Source organism: Cololabis saira, chromosome 8 (genome assembly GCF_033807715.1).
Source record: "Cololabis saira isolate AMF1-May2022 chromosome 8, fColSai1.1, whole genome shotgun sequence".
Classification (NCBI taxonomy): domain Eukaryota; kingdom Metazoa; phylum Chordata; class Actinopteri; order Beloniformes; family Belonidae; genus Cololabis; species Cololabis saira.
In genome coordinates, this window is record NC_084594.1 from 566,716 (window position 1) to 577,776 (window position 11,061).

Sequence of the window (11,061 nt, forward strand, 5' to 3'; positions counted from 1 at the left end):
TAAAGGTATTAGATCAGGTAATTCTGAGACCCGTGTAACTCTGTATGCGGACGACCTTTTGGTCTGTTTAGCTGACCCAACGGTCTCCATACCCTTCCTACTGGAATACATAACTTCCTTCGGAAATATTTCTGGCTACACTATAAACTGGAAAAAATGCGAGTTCATGCCTTTAACGGATCAAATTACTGACGACTTCCTGACAAATTTGCCTTTTAGAGTGACAAAGGAGTTCTTCACCTATTTAGGCCTTAAACTGACAAAAAATCCTAAGCATCTTTTCGAATTTAACTTTTCTGAATTAGTAGAAAAACTCAAACATAATATTGAGTCTTGGAGAATACTCCCCCTATCTATGATAGGTCGGGTAAATGCAATCAAGATGGTGAGTCTGCCCAGGTTTTTATACCTTTTTCAGAACCTGCCTATATATTTAAATGCATCTTTCTTTAAGAAGCTTGACTCTATAATACTACCTTTTGTATGGGGCTACAAGTCACACAGGATATCCAGGGTTCACCTTCAAAAATCCTCCAGAAATGGTGGTCTGGGATTGCCTGTTTTTAAACATTACTATTGGGCAGCCAACTCCAGGGCTCTTACCTACTGGAAAAATGGAAGTGATGAAATGGAGGAGAGTCCATCGTGGTTACAACTGGAAGCTGCTGTAGTTACAACGTCTTCACTTCCTGCTCTTTTGTTTTCTGAGTCTGCCCCAGTAGCCAAATTAATTCGAAATAACTTCACCGTGAAGAACTCCTTGCAAATCTTAAAACAAATAAAAGTGGCTTGCCAGGTTCCCAGTGCCTCCATACATGCGCCCATATGTCAAAATCACTCTTTCTTACCTGCTCGGTTGGATGGGGTATTCACAATATGGAGAGAGAGGGGAATTAAAACCTTTTCAGATTTGTACATTAGCGGTCAACTAGCATCATTTGCTCAGTTGAGCAAAAAATTTAGTCTTCCAAACTCTCACTTCTTCCGCTATCTCCAAGTTAGAAACTATGTTAAGGAGAACTGGACACACTTTGTTGCTACTCCCATCACCCATCCCTTTCTTGAGACCCTTCTTCTCTCCCCGGACTCCAAAAAGTTGATGTCCAAATTTGTAAGTTGCTTTACTAATCCGGTTTCTTCCGATTTTATCAGGGAAGCTTGGGCCAAAGATTTAAGCTCTGAAATATCAGCAGAACTTTGGGAGGAAGCACTGTCTCAGATACACTGTTGTTCTGTTAACCCACGCTACAGGTTAATTCAGTATAAAGTACTTCACAGATTGCATTACTCCAAAACAAAACTAAATCATATTTTCCCATCTGTGTCTCCTATGTGTGATAAGTGCCATGTTGCTGAGGGTTCACTAGCGCATCTGTTTTGGTTCTGTCCTAAATTGTACAATTTTTGGTTAGCCATATTTGACCTGCTGTCAAAGGCTTACTCTGGACTCATTCAGCCCAACCAGGAACTGGCCATCTTTGGATGCTCCACTGAGACGTCTGTTCTACCACAGGAAACACAGCTTGCTCTGCAACTTGGGATGGTCGTGGCTAAAAAGTGCATTTTATTGAACTGGAAGTCTGCCACCCCACCCACCTATACCCAATGGCTCACTGAAATGCTGTCAGCTATTCAGATGGAGAGACTGCGCTTGCATGGCTCGGACAGGCCAAATAGATTTGAGAGAGTCTGGGGTCCTTTTCTGGCTCAGTGCGGGACATGATATCTAACTCTTTTCCATTCGCAATAGACTTGTTTTGGTGTGTGTTTTCTCTGTGGTCACTTGTCTGGCAGCCCCCTTTTTATTTGGTTATTTTTATTTTGTTATTAATTAATTTTTATTTTTATTTTTTGTAGTTTTTTCTTTTTTCCTGTTTTGATGTTTATTGTTTGCTTTCATGTTGTGGGTTGTTCCTTGGATAAAATGTTAAAAACTATAAATAAAATATTAAAAAAAAAAAAATAACTTCATGTAATTACATTAACTATTTAAATAACTTCATGTAATTACATTAACCATTTAAATAACTTCATGTAATTACATTAACTATTTAAATTATATTCATGTAATTACATTAACCATTTAAATAACTTCATGTAATTACATTAACTATTTAAATTATATTCATGTAATTACATTAACCATTTAAATTATATTCATGTAATTACATTAACCATTTAAATTATATTCATGTAATTACATTAACCATTTAAATAACTTCATGTAATTACATTAACTATTTAAATAACTTCATGTAATTACATTAACCATTTAAATAACTTCATGTAATTACATTAACTATTTAAATTATATTCATGTAATTACATTAACCATTTAAATTATATTCATGTAATTACATTAACCATTTAAATTATATTCATGTAATTACATTAACCATTTAAATAACTTCATGTAATTACATTAACTATTTAAACCATTTAAATGAGATTCCTGACCAGAGATATTTGAGGTTTTATTTGTCTAACATTATTATTGTCATTAGTTATTTATACACCAAACATTAAAACAGGATAAAGGAGCAGAAACAGATTTTCATGTAAAAGGTTCTGGAGGAGGAAGATGATCAGAATTATTGATCCACCTTCATAATCATAATAATCATAATAATCACATCATTCTGCTGCACATTTAGGTTTAAAACACGTATAAATGTTAATAAGAGCTGTCATTGTCTAATTACCTGTTTACCTGTTTACTGTAGAGAGAGCGGAAATAAATAATTAAGATAAGATATTATAAGATATCCTTTATTTTCTCCCTCAGTGGGGAAAGTTATTTGTTGTCAGCAGTAACTTAACACACACATGGAGGGGAGGGGTAAAAAGACTGAAAAGTCAGAAATAAAAAATATATAAAAAATACAAAAAGATACATATATAATATGTATAACCACAGAATATGAACAGTATATACAGTTGGTTGAAAGAAGAAACAGTGCAGGAAAAGCAGGTGGAGTGTTGTGAGGTAACTGACAGATTGGCAGATATTGCACATCTTATATTATTGCACCTGTTATTGTCATATTATTGTCATCTTATTGTCATCTTATTGTCATATTATTGTCATCTTATTGTCATCTTATTGTCCACTGGCTACTGAGATCAGCCTGGTTATACAGTCTGATCAATAATATTCAGTCAATGAATAATAATGCTTCGGGAGGTTTTGATTTCAGGTTTATTATTATATTCAGCTCAGATAAGACGTGGAATTTGATTCATTATTTATTTTAACTGAACCTCGTGACGTCAGCAGGAACCAACAATCCCAATCATGTTATTGATTATTGATCATTGATTAATTCAATTTCAATTCAATTTTATTTATATAGCGTCTAATACAACAGAGTTGTCTCTAGACGCTTTACAGAGACCCATACCCAGAACATGACCCCCGAGCAGATATTACATAAACAATGGCAGGTAAAAAACTCCCCTAGTGGGAGAAAAACCTTAAGCCAAACAGTGGCAAGGAAAAACTCCCCTTTAGGAGGGAAGAAACCTTGAGCAGGACCAGGCTCATCAGGGGGGACCCTCCTGCCGAGGGCCAGACTGGTGGGTCAGGGACGGCAACAGCACAGCAGGCAGGTGGAAGCAGCAACGGGATGACCGGGGGTGGGGACCGCAGGCCAGCACACAGCTCCCGAAGCTCCGGCCCAATCAGCAAGTCCCAGGTTGGGGTGCAGGGTCAGGAAAAGACTTGTGCTCCGTAATGCAAGCTACAAGCCACCCACGGCCACCTGCAGGACAAAAGAGAGAAAAGGGAGGAGAAGGGGGGGGCAGCAACGGGATGACCAGGGGTGGGGACCGCAGGCCAGCACACAGCTCCCGAAGCTCCGGCCCAATCAGCAAGTCCCAGGTTGGGGTGCAGGGTCAGGGAAAGACTTGTGCTCCGTAATGCAAGCTACAAGCCACCCACGACCACCTGCAGGTTCCGGTGTCCGGCAAAGGATGCTGCAACATGGACAAAAGAGAGAAAAGGGAGGAGAAGGGGGGGCCAGCACAAGAAACTACAGGAGCGACTCTGACACACTAAAGTTTACACTACCTAGAGATTTACCAACACCAGCTAGAGGTTTACTAAACACTAACTATAGGCTTTACTAAACAGAAAGGTTTTAAGTTTAGTTTTAAAGGTGGAGGTGGTGTCAGCCTCCTTAACCCAGATTGGAAGTTGGTTCCAAAGTAATGGTGCCTGATAGCAGAACGCCCGCCCTCCAAATCTACATTTAGATACTCTAGGAACTACGAGTAAACCTGCACTCTGAGAACGGAGAGCTCTGACAGGAACATAAGGCACTATCAGGTCTTGCAAATAATGCGGAGCTAAGCCGTTTTGGGCTTTATACGCAAGTAATAAAATTTTAAATTGGATTCTGAATTTTACGGGTAACCAATGGAGCGACGCTAACACTGGAGAGACGTGGTCTCTCCTGCTAATTCCTGTCAGTACTCGTGCTGCTGCATTTTGGATCAGCTGGAGCCTATTCAGCAAATTACTTGGACATCCTGCTAACAACACATTACAGTAATCTAGTCTAGAAGATACAAACGCATGAACTAGTTTTTCTGCATCACTCTGTGAGAGGATTTTCCTAATCTTTGCAATATTACGGAGATGGAAAAAGGCTATTTTACAAACCTGATTGACATATGGTTTAAACGACAAATCCTGATCGAAAATAACACCAAGATTTCTCACAGTTGCACTGGAAGCCATCGCAACACCATCTAATCCCTTCCTAAGATGCTCTGGACCAAGAATGATAACCTCTGTTTTATCTGAATTTAGAAGCAGGAAATTTCTGGACATCCAGTCCTTGATGTCCCTAAGACATGCCTGAAGTTTAACTAACGGTTCTGTTTCATCCGGCTTCATAGACAAATAGAGCTGCGTATCATCAGCATAACAATGAAAGTGTATGCCGTGATTCTGGATTATACTTCCCAACGGCTGCATGTATAAACTAAACAAGATTGGCCCTAGCACTGAACCCTGCGGAACACCATAACAGACCCTTGACTGTTCTGAAGAAACCTCATGTACATGAACAAACTGGAACCTGTCAGATAGGTATGATTTAAACCAACATAGAGCTGTCCCTTTAATCCCAACAACATGCTCTAACCTGTGCAGTAAAATGCCATGATCTATAGTGTCAAAAGCAGCACTGAGGTCCAGTAGAACCAGTATGGACACTAATCCCTTATCTGAGGCCATAAGGAGGTCATTCGTGACTCGAACAAGTGCTGTCTCTGTGCTATGATGCATTCTGAACCCTGACTGAAAGACTTCAAACAGATCATTTCTATACAAATAGTCACATAACTGGCTTGAAACTGCCTTTTCCAGAATTTTAGACACAAATGGAAGGTTGGAAATTGGTCTATAATTAGCTAAGGTGTCTGGGTCAAGAGAAGGTTTTTTAAGTAAAGGTTTAATTACTGCGACTTTGAAAACCTGTGGTACATATCCTAAACTTAGGGATAGGTTAATTTGGTCCAGTATTGTCGTACCAATAAGAGAAAAAACATGTTTGAATAGACGAGTCGGGATGGGGTCTAACATACATGTGGTTGACTTAGCTCTATTAACGAGTGAAGTCAGCTCAGGGAGGTCTATAGGATCAAAACAGTCTAGAGACAAGTCAGAGCCTAGGGAAGTCGCTAAAGCTGAAGAAACACCTACAACCGGCTGGTTGATTTCTTCTCTAATTCTCGCGATTTTACTGTTGAAGAAGCCCATAAAGTCCTCACTACTGAGAGCTGCAGGAATGCACGGCTCCACAGAGTTGTGACTCTTTGTCAGCCTGGCTACAGTGCTGAACAGAAAACGTGGGTTACTTTTGTTATCCTCTATCAGCGTTGAATAATAAGCTGTTCTGGCTTTGCGAATGGCTTTTTTATATACTATTAGAATATCTTTCCATTCACGATGAGAGTCTACAGACCTACAAGAGTACCACTTCCTTTCCATTTTACGCACGTTTTGTTTCAACATGCGGATATCTGAATTGTACCAGGGAGTTAAGCTCCTGTGGCTAGAAACCCTCCTTTTCAAAGGAGCAACTTCATCTAAAGCTGAATGCAACAAATCAGCAGTGTTACTAGCAAGGAAATCAACATCTGCAGAGGTAGAACCCAGGTCACTGGCCTCGACTACATCACTATTTCGCACTGTCGTAAGATAAGCAATGGCCTCCCTAAATTTAACAATAACTTCATCAGACAAACATCTGCTAAAATAATACCTCCTATTTTGCACTTCAACATCAACAAAATTAAATTCAAACGTTATTAAGTAATGGTCGGATAAAAGGGAGTTTACAGGTGACACCAACAGACCATCAGTTTCAACACCGTAGGTGAGAACGAGATCGAGAGTATGATTAAAACAGTGCGTCGGTTTATCCACTTTTTGTGAGATACCCATTGATTCTAGAAGAGAATCGAAGGCTAATTTAAGATTATCGCTTTCAACATCCATATGAATGTTAAAATCACCCACTATGATGAATTTATCTGTGCTGATCAATAATCCAGAAAGGAAATCTGAAAATTCAGACAAAAACTCCAGATACGCACCAGCAGGGGGCCGGTACACTACCACTAACACAACTGGCTTCTCTGATTTCCGGCTCGGAAATTTCAGACCAAGCATGAGGCTTTCAAATGTATTATAGTTGCACTTGGGTTCAATTTTTGTTTGGAGACCGGAGTTATAAATTGCTGCGACTCCTCCGCCTCGGCCCGTGCTTCTAGGAATGTGATGATTAAAGTAGCCGGGCGGAGTTGATTCATTCAAACTAACATACTCTTCCTCCTGTAACCATGTTTCTGTTAAGCAGAAAATATCACTCCTGCTCTCTGTAATTATATCATTTACTAACAGAGACTTAGAGCTTAATGATCGTATATTTAGTAGTCCGCATCTAATTTTTCGGTCTGTAATTGGTACCAAATGTGCATTGGTTTTAATTTTTACAAGGTTATCTTGGTTAACGCCTCTATAACGCTGCACCTGGTGAACTTTTGGAGGGCGGGGAACTGCAACCACTTCTATTTTGCTAGGCACCTGGCCAGAGTCGCCAATATCATGTAATCCTACAGTTTTAGAGTCGCTAATTACATAATGCAATCCTACAGTTTTGTTGGCAGGCGTTGGTCCTTGAGAAGCAACAGATGTGTCGCTGAGCCCTTTAAGACTACCCTTCCTCCGAACCGTCACCCAGCTGCCCTGCCTGGCCGGCTGCCGGGGAGCTGCAGGGGAGCGGTTACGCTCAGCTGCTACGGGCCGGTCCGCAGAGGATTCTATCGGACTATGGTCTAGTTGGCCAAACCGGACCTCTAACTGACTAAGCCTCGCCTCCAGCCCTGTTAAACTACAGCTCTGCATCCTGGCCTGGACCCTGCATTGTCAGGGGGAGTGTCTAATAACATTGGCCAGATTTCTAGACATAAGAGCTGCACCATCCCGGGTGGGATGAATGCCGTCCCTTCTAATCAGACCGGGCTTTCCCCAGAATGTCTCCCAGTTGTCAATAAAGTCCACGTCGTTTTCTGAACACCACTGAGACAACCAGCGGCGGAGCGAGAGCATGCGACTAAACATGTCATCGCTGGTCAGATTGGGGAGGGGGCCAGAAAAACCTACGGAGTCTGACATGGTTTTGGCGAAGTTACACACCGAGACAATATTCATTCTGGTTACTTCCGACTGGCGAAGACGGGAGTCATTAGCTCCGACATTGATGATAACTTTACCATATTTACGATTACCCTTTGCCAGTAGCTTCAAATTTGCTTCTATGTCGCCCGCTCTGGCCCCCGGGATGCACCTAACTAAGGTCTCTGGAGTCGGCTTCACATGTCTGACTATGGAGTCTCCAATCACCAGGGTCGGTTTCTCAACAGATGTGTCGCTAAGTGGGGAAAATCTGTTAGACACATGAAGCGGGTGGTGGTGTTCCGTGAGCCCTTTAAGACTAGTCTTCCTCCGAACCGTCACCCAGCTGCCCTGCCTGGCCGGCTGCTCGGGAGCTGCAGGGGAGCGGTTACGCTCAGCTGCTACGGGCCGGTCCGCCGCTAGCTTAGCCTGGTTAGCTGAGGAGGCTCTCGGACTATGGTTTAGTTGGCCGAACCGGACCTCTAACTGACTGAGCCTCGCCTCCAGCCCTGCAAATAAACTACACTTTAAGCACTTACCGTCTTCACTAAAGGAGGCAGAGGAATAACTAAACATTTCACACACTGAGCAGGAAAGAGGTGAAGCGGTGGGAGCCGGAGCGGCCATGCTAAGATGCTAACGGAGGCTAACGGACAGAAAATGTATCGGTGATTGGTGACAGTGAAAGTTACGGAAGAGAAAATGAGCGAGTGTTGAAATAAAGACAGTAATGTACCAGATATAGTGCTATTTTACCAGAAAACAGTCTAAGTTTTAGATAAAAAGTCGGGAGAGATCTGAGCCTGCAACGCCGTGAAACGGCAGCAGCACAGACCGCAAACACCAGGAAGTGACGCGATGCGTGACGCAATACGTTACCCAAACAGACCAAATTATTGATCTGTTTACCAGACCAGCTGGTCACGCCGCGCAGGCGCACTGATGCTGCACCCGCAAACACACGTGACGTCAGCAGGAACCCGAGTCTGATCACAATCACAATCATGTTATTGATTATTGATCTGGTTACTCCCGCCGCGCGCACGCGCATACCGACGCTCCAAACCCCGAAGCGCTGCGTCACGTGCACGCGCCTGCTGAGACTGACTAGAATAACGGAACCAACACGCACGAGGATCTGGACCAGACCCGGACCAGATCCGGACCTGGACCAGGACCAGATCCTTCCAGAACCAGATAAACAGGTCTCACCTGGCGGGGACGCGCAGCGGGCACGCGCAGCGGCTCCTAGAAGATCCGGTGATGGAGGAGAGGATGGAGGGATGAAGGAGAGATCTCTGCTTCTCTTTCTTCTTCCTCCAGACGGTGATGCTGAGTTGAACAAGCCCCGCCCCTTACCCGCTATAACCCCGCCCCTAACCCCGCCCTAACCTCTTAGCCCCGCCCCGACCAGCCCTAGCCCCGCCCCTTATCCGCCCTGACACCGCCCCTAACCACCTAGCCCCGCCCCGTCTCCTCCCTCTCATCCACATCCATCTCTCCTCCTCCTGGAGCTGGAAACACTTATGTCATTTATTCTGCTCTTGTCCATCTCAAGATATCTGTCACTAATTTCACGTATACTGACTCTGATTTCTCCCTCTCTTATGAAAGTTTATTGTTTGGATTCTTTTCTTACTCCTCTAGCAAAGCAAATACATTTTACATCATCAATTTAATTCTGTTATTTGCAAAATTTCATATTCACAAATGTAAATTCTCTAATCACATTCCATCTTTAAAACCTTTAAAAATGGATTTAAACAATACATTGTAACAATCCAATATTCTAAAAATAGAAAAACCCTCCAAACCACTGAGTTACTGAATGTACCAGGTATAACATGTTTTAAACTGATCTATAATTCTGTCTGTGATCAATCCCCTGGAATCAAATTTTTCTATATATGTTTGGTTTATTTTTTATTTTTTATTTAGCCTTTATTTAACCAGGTCGGCCCCGTTGAGACACAATTACCTCTTTTCCAAGGGAAGCCTGGCCAAGACAGCAGCATAAAAGAAGTTACAATTACAGACACAAGTCACACAACAAAACAACAATTACAAGCATAGAAATGACAACACACATAAAATACATTTCAAGGAGGAAGCAACAGGGCTAAGGCTCTGGATTCACGTTAAAAACAGAAACAAGTACGATATGAATTTGCTCCAATTTCTCTAACACGAGTTTTCAGATCTCCAAGGTTGATGATCCTTTAGCTTTAGAGTTTTTTGCAGTGCATTCCAGGCAACAGGTGCAGCGTACTTAAAACAGTTCTTACCGAGTTCTGAGTTAACTTTAGGCACATTTAGTAAATAAAACTCGTTGGAACGTAGGTGGTAGTTGCTCTGGGATTTGGAGAAATAGTTACATAAATAGTGGGGGAGCAGGCCCAGGATAGCTTTGTAAATAAAAATATGCCAATGAATAAAGCGCCGTGCTGCGAATGATGGCCATTCCACTGGGGCATATAGAGTGCAGTGATGAGTAAGGGCTTTACATCCAGTAACAAACCTTAAGGCACCGTGATACACGGTGTTGCAGGGGCATACGTATAAAGGAGATCTCCATAATCAAATGTATAATGTATTGGTGACAATTTGAAATAAAGAATTGTGAAACAAAAAAAAAAATCCACGGAGCTGCTGATACGTCAACGTCGCTGTAAACTAATACAAGTAAATGCTGTAACTAATACAAGTAAATGCTGTAACTAATACAAGTAAATGCTGTAACTAATACAAGTAAATGCTGTAACTAATACAAGTAAATGCTGTAACTAATACAAGTAAATGCTGTAACTAATAAAGTAAATGTAACTAATACAAGTAAATGCTGTAACTAATACAAGTAAATGCTGTAACTAATACAAGTAAATGCTGTAACTAATACAAGTAAATGCTGTAACTAATAAAGTAAATGCTGTAACTAATACAAGTAAATGCTGTAACTAATACAAGTAAATGCTGTAACTAGTAAATGCTGTAACTAATAAATGCTGTAACTAATACAAGTAAATGCTGTAACTAATACAAGTAAATGGACTTATTTTCATAAAGCATCTTTCTACAAAGAAATGTACGTTTTACGTCTCATTAATTCATTCACACACGCACTAATATACTTGGAAACAGTTAGGACCAAATATAATATATTTAATTTTCTCAGATGGCAAAAATAAGAACTTTATTGATCCCACATAGGAATAATTCATGTTATATCAGCTATAGAGAACAAAACTATATATATATATATATATATATATATATATATATATATATATATCCCCTCACAAAAATAAGAAAAATACAGAAACATATTTTCTCATCAACAAAACATGTTTTAAATTTTTCAAATAACAAAAAACATA

General features: G+C 41.0%; 1 protein-coding gene across 1 annotated transcript in view; it reads right to left on the reverse strand.

Annotated features, from left to right (window-relative positions):
* cntn2 (contactin 2) overlaps positions 1-9,007 on the reverse strand; it is a 66,444-nt gene extending 57,437 nt beyond the window's left edge. Inside the window, exon 1 of the mRNA XM_061726546.1 lies at positions 8,900-9,007. The gene's annotated coding sequence lies outside the window, so the exon portion shown is untranslated. The remainder of the gene's footprint in view (positions 1-8,899) is intronic.
* Between the last annotated feature and the right edge of the window lie 2,054 nt (positions 9,008-11,061).